We start from the raw sequence: 17775 nt of genomic DNA, 5'->3' as shown, positions 1-17775 counted from the left end.
ATTAAAATAAAGGGTTGTGCGCATGCATACTATGGGTTGGGTTAGTAGAGGTCAGTTCGATTGGTTAATAGGTTCGACAGGTTCGATTTAGTATGTTGGGTTAGAAGATATTTCAATAAGTAGTTTTCGATTAAGACCAATTAAAAAAGTTTGAGTTTTTATTTCTTACTATTTACCGATATCACCAATTCCTGCTGAATATTAAGTAACTATTTAAAATTTTCAAATAAACCTTTTGTGCCATTGTACCGCCATATATTTCATCGTATTATTATATTTATCCCTTAGATTTATTGCAAACTTTAAAAATTAATCTAAAAATAAAGTAATGAAATTTATCGAAAAATGCCATTAGTCTTCTATATAGATCTGGTTAATTACTATCTATATTTAAATTTTGACACGAAGTCCCATTGAAAATTACTAAGTCGACAAATCAAGAATGAAAAGGTATCATAAACTTGAAGTTTTGACTTACGCTGGCCACTAGGGTACCCTTAAAGTAGGGAATAGTTATTGAAAAATAAACTAGTATCCAACAAGTTGACAACCAAAGAACCTAGCCGACAAAATACGTATGGTTCTATAAAAAAATAAATATCAGTCATAAATTAACTAATACTCAGGAATATTTAATTTCGCTTCTTTTAATGACGTTACTAATATAAGTTTGTTTTATCCAAACCCAATCAAAAATCGTGTATAACTATAATATACCGTTATGATAAACCTATCATCGATATCGATGCCACGAGAATTGATACAGCACTGTTTAGAGTGTTTCCACTCAATTCAGGGTGGCAGCGTTCAGACAATAATGTACACTACGAAATGACGAGGAACAATCTTATTGTGCATCAATTTTGATTTGGAAATTGGATAGTAAAATATAAGTAAAAGTATTAGTACCTAAGTTGCTGGAGCGCTGTGCATTAAAAGTAGTACGACGATGTTCTGGCAGATGTCACTACTATGATAGGGCTGGACCAAAAACGTATCTCTCTTATATTTCTGCGACTTATACAGTTTAATAATTAAATTATATTTTTTTTCTTAACTATATTGTCTAAGAATGTAGAGACTGCACAATACAGGCAACACTATTCCCACAAATAATACAAATAATTAAAGTACAAAATATACACTACTTCAAATATAAGTAAGTATCATATCTAAAGCTAAGTTGTCCAGACTAAGGGCGGGCGTTGCGTTCTTCGGATCAATTCTGTGGTCGTCACGTCCGCCAGACTCGTCACAAGTGTCGGCAAACGCCACGCAACACTTATAGATAAAACTAACCAGGTTCACTGGGTACACGAATTAATGTTTTTTTCCTGGTAGCTAATAAAATGATTTGGCAAAGGTTACCTTTAAAAATCTGTCCTTTTTAAAACATAATGCAATTCATATTTATAGATGTTTATTATTTTTTTTAGACACAATGACGTGCCACTACTCTGAATCAGGTAGTGTCACTTTACCGCGGCTATTGTTTGATCATCAATGACAAAAAAGTGAAGGGCGACGCTTCCCCGCTCTGTTAGTACTGAAACGATAGTTCATTCAATCCTGTAAATTCAATCAAAATGTCAGCAACATGGAAATTTTGTCAATATCCAATTCGATTAAGCATTTCAACGTCAATGAAGGCAATAAGTAAGTGTAATAATATAGTACTTCAGCCTATTACCTGGCAATTTCACAGAACAATCTACGTCGGTCCGCGGCGCGTCGACAGCACACAGTGATATGACACACACGCGCTGTGTAACCGAGAGGGACGGCTCGCTCCCGCGATTTGTTTACACAGTGTAGCTTTCCCTTTCGCGCTTTGGCTGTGTGTGTGACCATCTGGCGGGCGGCCGCGGTGGCAGCCCTAAGCGTGTATTAGTCGCCCCCCACACCAAAGCGCACCCCGTTTCGGGGTAGCCGGCTATGTGTGTATGCGTGACCCAGTCGAATAAATCTAATGATACACACAAACATATTGGTAGCATAGCGTGTCATTTTTACGCCTGTGTTGGCTCGTACTTTATGCAGTGTGATGATATTATTATTCTGACGATTACGACATCCTTTATGCTTACAATAAAATAATTAATAAGGGATGGAGTGTATTGTGAAGCGTTGTGCGATTGGTATCGGCGCGTTTAGTTTCATTGACGCTTAAAAAGGTAACGATAAAGTTTATTAACAACTTTACCGGAATGGCAGTTGTATTGTTTATAATCTCGACAAGCTATTTGCGTATTGTTCGGCGTTTATTGCGTTGTTTAGAGCGCGCTCGTTGTGAATTGTAAAACAATATACTAAAATATTAATTTATACGGACTCTGTTTTATTGATTGCGTCGCTGTGTGAACGCATTTATGGGCCATGTTAATCATTGTTGCAATTTATTTGATGGTTGACATTGTATGATAAGTCCTATTCGCTATGGGACTGATATACGAGATTTGATAACAAATCTTTGTCGGTATAGGCAGTATTTGATAAATGGCAGTTGGTCCATCAGTGGAAGAGCCGTGTTGCGCATTCCGGGATCAATCAGCGCGAAGTGGCTATTGGAAATACCGTCGCAATGGCATCCATAGATCTCATACGGATACACTGCGGCCCAAAATGTGTCACTTAGCTGAGATATGGTGTGCAACGAATACTGCTATATTAAAATATAGTGGTATGAATTTAATTAATCTACGTACGCGTATGATACGTAATGTATCAAACACTATGGTACAGTGTTAACTTGGAATATGCTATTAATGCGCGATATTATTATATAAATAATTAAATGAGTTAAAAAATCCATTAATAATAATTACTTAAATATAAGTGTCCATAGATATAAATTTATATGTGACCAATTGAAAAGCATTTAAACTCCGAATTTAAAAACAAATATTTTAATTAATAAAAAAAGATACAGCGAAATGAGCAATAAACGTACCTGACGCGAATATCCGCAAATATTATGTTAAAACCGTAAACATACGTCACAAAAAGCAACAGATAATGAAGTACGAGCGTTTAGTGGGTTTTTACCGGTTCTTATTTGCTAACGAAACTGATTCCATGAATGAACCACGACGCGGATGTTGCGATTAGTGTTCTCAAAGACTAACAGACTATGGGTTTTAAGGCAGAACACACATTTAATATAAGTGAGTCAGTACGAAATCCGATCAAATTATAGAGCTATAGACGTTCATATTTGGTATAATTAAATATATTTTTTGAAATTTTTCATGTCAACTGGAGTGTGGCATATGAATATGTTTCCACATTTTTTATTACATTTACCTAACTATAATAAAAACCACCACATGAAATAACTTAGCGTCGTTATTATTTCTTACTACATATTCTATAACTGTTAATATAAAAAAAAACACTGCTCAATGCACTTTCAGAGCTTGCCAATATTTAGGCACAATACAATAAAACAAGTCACCAAAATAATCTATGACAAAACAGTTGACAGGGTGCGCAACCCCCGTACAGTTTAACAATTACGCGGCAGGGCTCATTGTGGCCGACCCTGCCTACATCCATTGTGGACGCCAATGTCATGTGACCAGACTGCATAGACCTCTCATGTGTCGCTATAAACGGCCAATACGGTCAATTTAAAAGGGGACAGAAAGGGCCAAGATATATTGGGTTTTAATATACAAATATTATTATCCAGCCTGTTCACAAATATCAATAACGTATTACCAGCCTCAGGACAGATTTAAAAGTTAACGATCGAATTTTTGAACGTTATGACTTCATTTTGTATTTAAATATGACACGTGGTCAAGATGTTTTATTTTTGTTTATTTATACACAATACATTGGGGGTTTTGTAAGAGATTTATTCTATGGACGATATCATGATTTGAAAGGCTATTAATAAATTATTTACACTCGTCAATTCATAATAATAATTATAATTGTTAGACGTGCCAATTTTAGTACTTATTTACTATTATTTTTTTATGTTTCTTTTAAATAATAGATGGCGCTACTCGTCTATAATCTTTAAAGCGCCAGCGGTTTGGATAGAGCTTACGCGCTTACAGAAAGAACGCAAAGCTTTGGCGCCAAAATTGTTTTTATATGATATCACCGAGCTTCACGCCTTGTTTGTAGTCATTCCCATTTTTTTTAATAGTAATTTTAAAATTAATTACAAGTTATACTAAAATGTAATTGTATTTAATTTTAATTCAAATATAGTTGGTTTTATCGAAGTCAAATTTTGTTATTAAATTAAATAATTTCTATTACTGACACTACGTTACGTAGATTAAACTTTTTGTAACAATAGTATTTTGAAAAAGCATCAAATAAAAATAAATTATTATAATATTCTTTTATTACTATTACTTATAATCTCAAGTGATAAATTACAAATGCGTTTGTTATCATTTTAATTCAATAAATGACATATCTGATTGTATGAATCCTCACGCAATTACAAGTAATTGTGCATTACAGAACAGAAATTTTATTATTGCTACATTATTTTTTTTACATCTATTTCAATTATAGTACTTTATTTTTAACTGCAATATTTACTGACAAAAAATATTTACAGTTACAAAACCACACTTCCTTAAGCGGATCAATTTTACCCGCAAATAGACAAAGTTTGAACATAATAAAAGTACTCGTACTTTCAATCAAACCCGTTTAAATATAGCTCGTCGGCGTCAGGTAAAACCATTGCGACGTCATTCCGACGTCATGAACGTTTTCTCTCCCAATTTCACTTGTACTGCGGTAAATACAGATCTAACTAAAGAGACAATATCTCCGGCGTTAAAAGGCCAGCCCGAGTAGATTGGAGGAGGGGGCGGGCGAGACACCCTCGCAGCGAAATTACTACATTTTGAAGGGAACAACTTTTTATGAGAATAAGCCGCTATGAATCTCGAATTATAAGTCGAGTAGTGTGAGTGCATCGAAATGAGCTTTATTTATTGATTTATAACAGGTTTGTTTTGTAAACTCGTTTAAGTTTCATTCAGTGGATGAAGAATATTAGAATTGAGCCACAGTTTGTTTTTTTTTTGTTTATTTTCTAGTTATAAAAGAAAATGAGGCCGTATCCTCAGCATGATATTGAGGGACTTTATGGGCGTAATTTGTAAAATTTACTACTACGCAGATGTATCAAAATAAAAGCGATATCAGTGTAAATTGAGAAGCCCGTTCAATTAACCTATTAATCTAAGTTAACGAACTATTCAAGTTAATTAATTATACTTCACTCCGTTCGGGGCTACACAAAGTTTCCAAATAACTTTAAACTTTTGTAGTGACAACCTTATTGTCGTAAATGCTCGGGATGGGTCGGGCGGGATCGGCCACGGTCGGTCTCAGTCAATAAGGTGCATTGGCCGCCCCAAGTTGCTTACTAGACGTTACACTGGACCGCGGATGCCAGCAGTAAAATCTCCCCGCAACTGGGGTAATTTTATATTTTCACAATTATTTTTAGTAAAGTATCATTTTTATATTTATTAATCTTTATACATGCTTATGTTTATTTTATTTTATCTGGAAAATGAAAAAAGTAATATTAATTAAGCGTATTTATCTAATACTCAATTCGCAAACAAAAACCAAAAATCCGCAACAAAAATATTTGTGTAAAAATATTTATAATCTGTTGCCACACAAGATTCTCCTCGGTTCAGGGGGTGCGAAGAGGCGCACCGACTCAAATACTGTTAGAGATAATTGTGTCTCTTTTATTTACACCACCGGTATTATGATTGGAGGGAACCGATTCAATTTTGACGATCGAATCGAGTATGATCTTTTAGTTGGTTTATTTGGCAGATGAGTTTGTATTCTATTAGTTTTATTATTTGTAGTAGCGTTATGGTTTAACTTAGGGTGTGTCTAGACTGCTGAACTGTCTTGTACGCGATATGCGTGCTAGTACCGGTATAGTAACTGCGCGTGCATTACGTAGCGCTGGTTAAATAGTTATAGTACCGGCATGTGTACACGCAACGCACGGTTGCCAATTTGGACACACTCTTACATTATTCCGTTAATACACGATCGATTGCACTATTTAATAGGCTTAGACCTTTCGAGTACCCATAACTAAAATATGTACTGCATTTTTAAATAGCCTATGAAGAGTGGATAACTATGTACAAGAAACCTTTGAACATGACGTTTAAATGAAGTTGTGATTTTATTACGGTTCCATTACGTCAGTAGTTGACGTCAGCCAATATCGTAGTAAAGAAGTTCCGCTAAAGGTCAGAGCTCACCAATAAAGCCTTATTTATACCAAACAGGATCTTAAACCCGTTAAGAAATCTCAAATGTATTAATGAGCGAGATTTATCAATTGTAAACGAAACTATGAAATGTTACATAACACGAGCGTGAGATATCCCTGTGGGCGGCGGGAAGCGGGAACGGAATGCCGGAGGAAAGCCGACGGCCTTGACACCACAATATTTGGTGCGCTTGCCCAACAGCCACGGACGAACAGTATCACTCCCCGCGGCGACTCCCGAGTGACAGCGCACGTCGCGTCAACAACGAGTCCGTGTGCGCTGCGACTGTGACCCACACCGTATGCGTACGCGTACAACCTGATATGTACATTATTGAGCTTTCACGCCCAATGCGCCGCGTCTTATCGGCGCACGGTAATTAAGATGGTGGTGGCGCGTGTGATCCCGACTGTTTTTAGAGGTGCTTTTGGATATTTTATTGGGCTCTTATCGATAAAATCGTGTGTAAATCGGAATTAATGCACAACTTTATATTTTATTTTGTTTTTGTAATACCCATCGAGAAATGCAAACACATCTCCATTTGGAAATGGAAACGTTGAATGTTCACGTTTTTTGTTTTGAGTGCCGAAAAAGAAAAAAAGCAGAGAGACGATTAAAAATGATCCACGTGAATGTATTCGCGCGGACAATATTTTAAAACAAAATGTCACACGCTTTCCACGGGTGTCTACACCCCCACACCCGATGTCTGGGGGTGGCTGGCGCTGGCGGCGGCGAGGGCGAACGCGGGGCCGGGGTGCGAGCGGGGCGCGGGCGGCGGGCGCGGCGGGGGCGGCGCGGGGGCGCGCTCACCCCCCTGCGACGACGGGGTGTCATTGTGGACTGTGGTGTCGTAACTCCGCGAACTTTTTAATTTACAATTAGGTAGCTTCTCATTTCTCTGCCCTATTTAGCTCTCATTTTTCCGGTAGCCACCATCGCGGCCGCTCTGTTTGTAATTAAAATTTATTTTTCACATTACTCGGTCTTAAATCTCTCGCGACGTGGTTAAGATGTTGCTTGCGTGCAATTAATTCTTGCTTTTGTAGTTATCATTACTGGACTTAATGGAATATCTTTATTTAAAAGTATTTTCCATATAACATAGCCTTACTCGTCACCCCATCTTTAACTGATTAAATATTTTTTATTCTTTGTCCTAAGTGATAAGCAATCCTAAGCATAAATAGATAACGAACAATGAATCGGCTGTCGTAACTCGTTGCGCTTTCATTACAACTTAACGGCTTCGGCTAAAATGACAAACATAAGTAAACTAAAAACATTGTTTTCACACGAAAAGTGAGCAAAAAACTGTCACTTGTTTTGGATAAGCGTAAATGAAACGGGCCCTTAACTGCGGGGCGTCCGGGCCTTAACGTCGGTGATTGCTTATTGTGACAATATCGGAGACCTTCTAATTAACTTGTTTTTATTATGGGTGTATTGTACTTTTTGTCTCTTCAGTTTTCCTCCCCAATTCAGAAACTGTAAGAGATTTGACAGTTGCTGAACCGATATTAAGTAGGGTTATGGTCGCATGTTCTTTGCAGACTTCAAAATATATATAAATTGACGGTTACCAGACCCAAGGTCTAATCTAATGTAAATATTGTTCAGCTTTATAGAAGGGAAGAAAATTTTGAGTACTGAAAATCTTTTGCATATATGTTATTTTAATAATTATTTTTTTGGAATAAAATTCACATAGAAACTGTACATGCTTCCAGGATAAGAACTAGCCGGCTCTCAAATTATCTTTATACAGAAAACACGATGCATTACGGTGTGAAAAAAGGACAAACCTACAATAAATACTGATACTTTCACATACCTACCATAGTAAGCGTATCACAAAAAATCCAACATTATAATTAAATTTTAAATCCTCCGCTTTCTCTTATGTATTGTACCAACCCCGATGCGCAAGTATTCAGTAACACCCACGAAGTTTGTCTGTATGTCGGTTATTTAAACGTCTGTTTTGAACAAATACTTGTTTGCCTAATGTTTTGTCGCATAAATAACTACATTGCATTGTTGATTTCACGATGATGACAGCTTTGTGAAAGCCTATTTGGAGAAGCTTATTTTGTTGGCTTGGCGATAATGTCAGCACGTCTTATTTTAAGTTTATATTATGTAAATTCATTACAATTCCTAAAGTTTACTTGACCAAGCCCCAATAAATAAATTCTAGTAATCGTCTTGTTTGATTTTGACGAGTTTCTATTTACTCTACCGGCCATAAGTGATCACCATTGTTGAACAGACGAAATTATTAGTCGTTTTTTCATAAAAATTATAGACGAAATTATTAGTCGTTTTTTCAGAAATATCCAGTAGGAACTTTTTACAGAATTTTGAACTACATAGTCTTCAATGGTACTTCACTGCATTCCCTGAGACAAGATGTTAAGCCTCATAATGTCAAGTAATTACTCTGACTACAATTTCCTTCGAACACAGCCAGTTGTAGCCAGTGTAACTACTGGACATAATAAGACTCAACATTTCATGTCTCAGGATGGCGAGCGCAATGCAATACCAAACAATACTTTACAATTTAAGGATTTCGATAGTGTTTCTCCTATTTATGGGAGGTCGTATCGCTTACCATCAGGCAATCGGCAAACTTATCTAGTTCTTCAAAGCAATAAAAAAACAACAGTACAAACTGACGCTTGGTGCTAAAAAAGGTTTTCATACTATTTAAGGGTAGAAGTAGACTTTGGTTACAAAGAGACTCTTACGAAAGACCTTTAGTGAAGTATTTCGACGTAAAACGGTGTGAGGGCTACATTATTTGGGTGTAGCTGGTAAAGGCCTGACGCCCACTGCCGCCCACGTTTGAGAAAGTAATTGAGATTAGTATGTTTACGATCGAAGCCATTGTTTTAATATGTTTTGTGTATTTATGTTACCGATTTGCCTTTTGATATTCCATTCTGTAGTTGACATATGTGATTTTGTAATGAACTTAAGGAAGTTTTGACTATAATAAGTCTTATAAATAGTTGAAATTGGCTATTAAATAATAAAGCGGTTTTACATGATTCCTATGTAAAAATTTTACCTTAGAAGGATATTATTAAAATCATTTTATGCATATATGTTTCCGGATAATTATGGTGATCACTTCGTAATGGAGTTAATGAATGTCTTTTCTGTTATATATAAGGGTGTAAGTAGACATATATTGTGTAAATCTGAAAATAGTAATAAGAGGGCGATCGTTCGTCGTCTATTCGTGAACTAATAAAGCTATTTCAGGATTTCCGATACACCGCGTGCTGTGTCAGGCGAACCACAACTTTGACGACGAGTTCGGAAAAAATGTAGTTATATTTTTGGACATATAAGTCTTACAGATTGCTCACAATGCGTATGCTATTTTTAACTTAATTTTTATAGTACTAAGGGCTGATTTTTCAATCGTCAGTTATGTGAAATAAATTATAGACTAACTGAATATGAGTGTCAATAAATTAACCTATTTCCTTCACTCTATTGTCGTTTTAATTTGTTAGTGTATTTGATCCTTTGAATAAGTATTATCCAACGATAAATAAAATTTTGCGCTCAAGCGAATCAATTGTGTTTTACTTATTTAAATTGAAGCTATATTTAAGCTTTCATATTCTACGTACAAAAGTACGTATAGAAAATCAGACATCGTTGTTCGTCTAGACGCAAGGCAATTCCTAGGGGACTGCTTCGGATCCGATCGGATATCCCCGAGGTAAATAAATTAATCTCAACTCGGTTTATTTTTGCTCATTGCTAAATAATTCTTGTACATTTTAATCTCGGAGAAATGAACAATCCTATTTCGGAATGTTTATATCTATTTCATATTTGTCACGTTTTGAACCGTTTCGGTTATTTAGAAGAAGGAATTAAAATAAAATTTGGCATAACTATCAAATTAGTCATTTTAATCATACACATTATTTTTATGTTTTCACATTACTGAATCTCATAACAATCATCCATTAAGGCCTTCCCATAAATTCCCTTTAACGCATGACACAAATATCGATATCAAAATCGATATTTAACGACAAACGTGTTCGAACAATCTGCAACCGGCAAACATTATGCCTTCTTCAGGTCCGGAGGTCCCGTTAGGGCGGCCTTTTGTCGAGGGCCAGCAAAAAACCCCTTTAGAGACGCACCGCCACCCCTGTCCGGCAAAAAACATAAAACAGAAAGAAAGGACCACAAATTAGAGAATTGGGATCGGAATGTTGCACCCGTAACGTTAAAATGGCCATTTGTTAGATATATTAAATTATAGTTTTGAACTGTGGCGCTTGCATCGATTTTTGATTGTATGAAGATACTTCTGTAGTAAAAAATATATCTTCAAAATATTTAACACACAATGCACAAATCGGTGGCTCTAAAAGTTTGTTACTTTGTACACGTTCCATAAATAGAGATAATGAAATGTTTTTTTTTAATTACTAAGCTGGTTACCTCCAGGTACATGGTTTGTTCGAGTTGAAAAATTTCAATTCGAAATATAAAATATCTAATAAATATTCCATTCAACTATTTGTACGAAGCCAATTACCATAATTCAGTAACTCCTTGCTATTATCAGACCATGAAGAAAAACTAAGTCCGAATTAAAACCGGTCAATGGATGCCAAACCATAATTTATCTAACCATTACGCATAAGAAGCCTAACATAACGGTGAAGAATATAAATATATCAAAGGATATATAATCGATAACAAATGTTCCCTTTGTTTAACACATGCATAACTTACGTTCGATAAGACGATAAGTTCGATTTCTGTCCGACCGAAATAGGTCACGGTGAAATATCGGTGATCCCATAGATTCGCAAACCGCTCTAGGGGAAAATGGATATTTAATATCATAATAGATATAGTAAATTTCAGAAACTCGTGAGAAGTTAACATTTTAGAACGAAAACTTTGAGTTCGATACGTCTGGAATATTCCACAAATTATAATTCGTATGAAAAAAGGTTTACCTGCTGCTAAAGAGCGGAAAGGACGGATGCCACGTGCGCCTGCGCCCGGCGCAGCTTGTGTCCTCAACAATGTGCCAACAAGGTTTTTGTGTACTCAGAGCCCAATTTATTGTCTTTACACAAAACATTTGTAAGTTCAGGTACTAACATCACAATTATGATAGTGCTAACGCTTGATGTATCATAGCTGTTGACATTTCCATTATCATTTGTTTACACTTATTACCGACATTTTTCTCTTTGTGTTATAATTTTAGTTAGATAATGTACTATTATGGAATCTCTGATTGCAGACAGTTGTTTGTCATTATATTTTAAGTGCACGTGTGATCTTATTTGTGCTGCTAAACAAAAATATTCAGTATTGTATAAAAAGAAAAAACAAAAATATAATATGAAATGATTAACCGGCAACATAAAAAATTATCAGAACGAATACGGAATATTAGAGAAATTGAATTGATGTAAGACAATAACATACGATATACGTGATAGTAGACACGTATAAGAATAAAAACGGAATTCTTTATGTTTCAAGAAAAGTAGCAGCTGCATAACATTGCCCTGTTGCAGAAGAGATAAACTGCAGTGTCTTATACTATATTTTATGAGGCACTGTTTAAATAATTAAAATATACTGCTAACCCTTTCTTTATCTCTATTGGATCTCTAGTAGCCAAGAAACATTCAACTTGCTACCAATATACAATTGACTCATCGCATTGATCTCTTGATGGGTATTCACTGCGTTAAAAGTCATCTTTCCATATAAAAATAAGAATGACACTGGTCATGACTGAATAATTTGATGATCATTTTTATCTTTTATTATATATGTTATAGGAATATTACAAACATAGCCAAATAAAGTTCATAAATAGCCACAAACAATTTCTTTCAACAGTGGCATTACAAAGAAAAATATCTCGAACCGTAGATAGCACTGAACTCAGCGGCGAAATGAGTTGCCCTTAGTCGGCTGGGGTGTGAGGTGGACGAGATTGGGTGTGGTGCAAGTTGTAATTTAGAGCGATATTGTTTTTGGCATTCTGTTTGATTGTTAGTCTACAAATCTTTAGTTATAAGTTATGGGAATTTCTGCCCTCTTTTAATGCAAAGCTGTGATTAACAATGCTGATTGGAGCTACAGAAAATTGTATACCTATGTAGAATGACAAAAAAATGTTAGGAGCGCATGAGTATAATAATATAGTAACTGAAATAATCATCCCATTTGAAAGTTAAATCTTTTTACGAAATGAATTACATGATTTTTGTCTTTAGTTTACTTACATAAAATACATTTATCGAAAATTAATAAAATTTTGACTACTATTGTAAGATGTAACTTTAAGTCATTAATGATCATTGAGATAAAATAAAAAAAAAACATGTTTTTATATGCATCATTTACATGCGACTAATTTTTGACCGCAGCTCCTCCCTCTGAAAAAAACTTTCCTGGATAAAAGTGCGGTTTTATATTTTCCTCGTATAAAAAGTAGCCTATAGTACTCTGGAATACTGTCGTATTAGTAAATTGATTTAGTAAATCCTGAGATCAGCTCATTTAATCAATTAAACAAACTATTCAGCTTCATATATTAGTATAGATTTGCATCATTTATTCCATTGATAAAATTGATATTTCTATCCGTAAACTCTCATAATTTGGACCACAATTTGGAAGATCCCTTTGGATAGGACTCTCCCGCTTCGCCATAAATCTTGGGACCCTCGACCGCCACCCGGATTCTCGCCGAAAATATCTATAAATACCTTCACCTACCTACATGCATATTTCAAATATTAGGATATACTAGAACTCTCCGGTCTTGAGATTAAAGAATATATTTAAACCCCACATTCGCGTTTTATTATACATACTATTATAACTTAACTAGTATTTTTTTAAAATATCAATGTATATAATATAAATAGCATCCTACTGCATTCTAGTATATATGAGTACTTCTTATTTGTTAAATAATATTCACAACCGTGTCCGTAATTTTGGGGATTAAATATCTTGTACATAAAAATTTACAAAACTTATATTTTATTAATATAGATTAACGTTCAAAACAATAGCATAAAAATGTGTTTCCGCCTTTATATACATCCAACGTAATGTTAAAGCGTTTCCACGTGTCAGCATTACACGCCCGTGTGCCCTTGCTGAACACGCAGCGCTAGTGACACGTTTTTCATAATAACTATGCCTTCCGATGTCACGCTGAGATAACATATTTACACACATTTTTTTAAAACAATTTGAAATAGGAACCAATTAACGATTACGTCTCAAAGAGGTTACAATGCAAAATAAATCGGTATCAAAACCTTAAATAATTTAAAATTGGAATTATGAAAAAATCATATTTCAAAATTGGAAGTGAATAAAGATGGCTGAGTTGGTTTTACGTCGTACCGATCCATATCGTACAGCCTTGATTCTATTCCGCGACGGTCACACTGACACGGTTAAAGCGCGCTCGACACAGGCAATGACTCAATCGACCGTCCGATGTACAGACGTGACGAAAGAACCATCCTTGATATAATCGTACATAGACTTGTGTTTATCGACATTGTAATTATAGAAGCTACTAGAAAAAATCACGGCGAACCTTGTGTAAATATTTCCTACTTCCAAATGTTGTTTGATTTCAAAACTATATTTTATTATTACAAATCGATAACGATTATAAAAACATATAAACTAATGTCACTTTATACTGAAGTTTTATTTTACTATGCCTATGTAGATATATATAAAATAAAGGTCAAAAATCGTGATAATTCTGAAAATCATCATTCATACACCAGATCCTTAAATCAGACAATCTTACCACTTAACATTTACCATCACCTTGATGTAAAATGCATTTAGAGACTGTAGATTCCAGGTTACCAATTTCTCTTACTGAGGCGTAAATCATCTCTCAATTTAAAGGTACCAATAATTAAACCATATTTTCTCAAAAAATGAAATGATAATAAAAAACTAAAATTTTCTCCCCTATTGAATTATACCATAATGTTCCTAATTCAAATTAATTAAATAGAATATCTGTTAAAAAAAAAATAATCCTTCTGGCGAGTAACAAGGAACATACTTTACATGTTTACGAGCTCACTTTACATGTTAAAACCAACATATTTCAAAACGAAAATGAAAACAGTACCAGATGATACGGAGACAACAGTTTGACGTGAGGTAATGACGTAAAAGGTTCACGAACCATGCAGGGTTACATAATCAGCTCCAATGGCTTCCGTTAAACACAAAACGCGACGCTATCGCCTCTATTCTATAAGATGCTATTGCGTCAAACGTACGTCACAAAAACACAATTGCGTAATTAAAATGCATGTCTTACAAATGTAGTATTAAAATCTAGTTAGTTTTCGCAGTGATAAGAATCAGGATTACTTTTGGTCTCTCTTTATCTCATTAGAATTAATGTTTTCAGCAGTAAGAATTATTCCTTTTAAAATAAATGATAATTCATGTATTGAATACAGCAAGATACAAACATCTGTATTCTTTACATTTGCCTGGTTCACTGTCGTAAGTGGTTTTTAAATGAAAATATGCCAGTAAACCAGCATTTTATTATAAATCATCAAATTCAATCCATAGGTGAATACCGCCGTCACTTAACTACTTCAATCGCAAAATCAACGGATATTACCAACATCTAAAGAAATATGGAAGTATTAACCTTCTTTAACGACGTGAAAACTTTATTATCTTACTTTTCTTTTGCATTCTTTTCAATTCTTATTTGTAGACCCAGGATTGAGTAGCGATATTTTAACTATAGTTTTGATTTTGGTTTCCGTAGAAAAGGTTTCCGCTTATTCACAACTGAAACGTTCGTAATACATCGGTGATTCCTATTCATGATTATGAGCGGCGATGCTCACTTATCATCAGGTGAATAACTGGCTTGTTTACAAAATATTAAAGCACCGTTCTCAGCTAATATAAGAAAGATATATGGAACGTCATCGTTGCGGTTTACGTTAACCACACAACAAAACATTTACAAGATTGTCTCTTGTACGCAGAAGAGAGGCCGTCCGTAAACAGATCACTGTTATATTCACCATTAGCCTGTTTCTTCCACTAAGTAAGTGCAACTGCATTAATGTTTGAAGGATATTTTAGCCACTATCTGGTGTTGTCAAAATTACTTTCAACGTCCCAAGACCACGACTGAAGTAAAATGTCATGTTGTTCTTGGTAAAACAAATTATTAGTTACATTACTTTCAAAGTCCCAGAACCATGAATGCTATTAAATGTCATGATGTTTTTGGAAAATCAAATTTTAGCTATTGTAACGTCTGAGTTTGACGAACGCATTTAAAGTTATGTAGTGTTAAGTAATTTTGCTTCTATTTATAAACAATCATCTCGATTAGCATTTGGCATTAAATTGTCCTTATTGTCATTGAGGTGTAGAGAAATCCAACAGATGCTTATTACTCTGTAGGTACATAAAAATATTTGTCTCACTTACGCCTGTAAGCAACATACATAAGTAAATGACAATAACACAACATTTGACATTCGCGGAACCTTGGATTTTATCATGTTTTTGCATTGATGCTACTGGATTTCATTTATTTTCGGTGTCTCATAAAAAGTGACCAGCAGATTTGATATATAAAAACGCATGACGGCTGTGTTTATTTGTTTAACTTTATTGAAAAGTGGGTGATCTCGGTCGAATTTTATGCGATACATAAATAATTCGGGTATAATAAATCTAAAGGAAAATTGATATGTGAGCATGATCGTTCTTACTAAGTAAGAAGACCACAAAAAACCGTTCCTATTTCCCATACATATTAGTCATCATTCGCTGCATACTACTTGTTTCCCTGATGATTCACTTTACTTCGAACATTGTTAAGATTCCGGGATATGATTTGTCACGACATACAAATCATCATGCAAAAATATCTGAATTTATTGTTTGAGCTTTACTCGTTTTTATTATTAATAACTAATACATTTTTATTAAAATCGAGCAATATAAGTCAATATTAAAACCTTTTTCTCTATAGAACATTTTGGTTATGGGAAAATTTAAATTAAGAACATTACAATCAATGAATAAGGAATGCATTTTCAAGCTCATGTTACGTGTCAACTGATAAGATAACTCCACAAGTATTATCATAGGTTTTACTACTTAATTAGAAAAAAAAGGTTTTATTGTTTATAGGGCAGTATACATAATTATAGGGATTTCTGCAGCATGCGTAAAAAAAATATTGCGCCGATCTCAAAATAGAGTGGAATAAAGGTAAGAAAACAAGAACATTCATAGAAAATGTTGCATTACTAATGTCATTTACGGATAATATTGGGCTGAGAAACAAGATGTGTTCCGTTTGATTCCTTTATCAGAACATAATATTTGAACTATTCAGTCATTATTTTTTAACACTGAAAGCAAGATATGTTATTAGAATTATGTATACCCACAAGAAATATCATTACTTTTGTTTTATTTATGCATTCTACACGAATCGATACTTAATTTGGAATAGCCGTAGGTACAGACAAACTTCCCACTTTCACTGAGGTCATTAAACCCTGAATGGTGTACACAATAAATTAAAAAATATATATATTTAATAACAATATTATAAAAGAATGGACAATTGATGACAAAAAATAAAGCCCGGAGTTTCTTTCTGCCTTTCTTCTTCGGGTAGTCATCGCTTAGGTAGTTAGTGAAAGGCTGGTAGGTTAGCTAGGTTCGACTGTTCTTGTCCTCACCGGTGAGGATCGCGACGCGGTTCTCCCTTATTGCTTATTCAAAAATACATATATACATCATTTTATTTTTCTCCCTGCCAGCCCGAGCTGGCTTCTTTGTTTACTAGGTATAATTTTTATTTATTTTATTTTCAATATAAATTGTCTTTATTTATATAAGCTAATCTAATTAAGTAATAATTAAATGTTCTCATGTACCTTGACTTATCATAAGTGCAACCATGTTCGCCTACGTGATGAATAAAGCATTTTTATTTTTTATTTATAATTGTAAATAAATATAATTGACAGATATAAGGCCGATTTTGGTACACAATATTTCTCTTCTAATTTAACCTTTGTCAGTTTAGCTTTTAACTAGCTATTGCAATAAAATACGGGTCGGAAGCATAAAAAGTAATCCAAGCAAATATTTGGCCACACTCCATTAATAAACCAAGTTGGATCCAACATTTGCAGTAGAGGCAGGTTGAATAGGTGCCCCAGTTTGTTATCATTATCGCACGTGCCACCGGAAGTGATCTCGCCACGGCGACGCACGCGCCTCGCCGGAAGTCGAATCCCCATATGCAGGTCATAGAACTCGGGCGTGATTACAAAGATGTCATTTGCAAGTTACTGCAATAGGTAACGAATAACAATGGTCCGGTCACGCCTAGCCGTGAATA

The sequence above is a fragment of the Manduca sexta genome, chromosome 20 (genome assembly GCF_014839805.1).
Source record: "Manduca sexta isolate Smith_Timp_Sample1 chromosome 20, JHU_Msex_v1.0, whole genome shotgun sequence".
In the NCBI taxonomy this organism is placed as follows: domain Eukaryota; kingdom Metazoa; phylum Arthropoda; class Insecta; order Lepidoptera; family Sphingidae; genus Manduca; species Manduca sexta.
Note: the sequence above shows the minus strand (reverse complement) of the source record.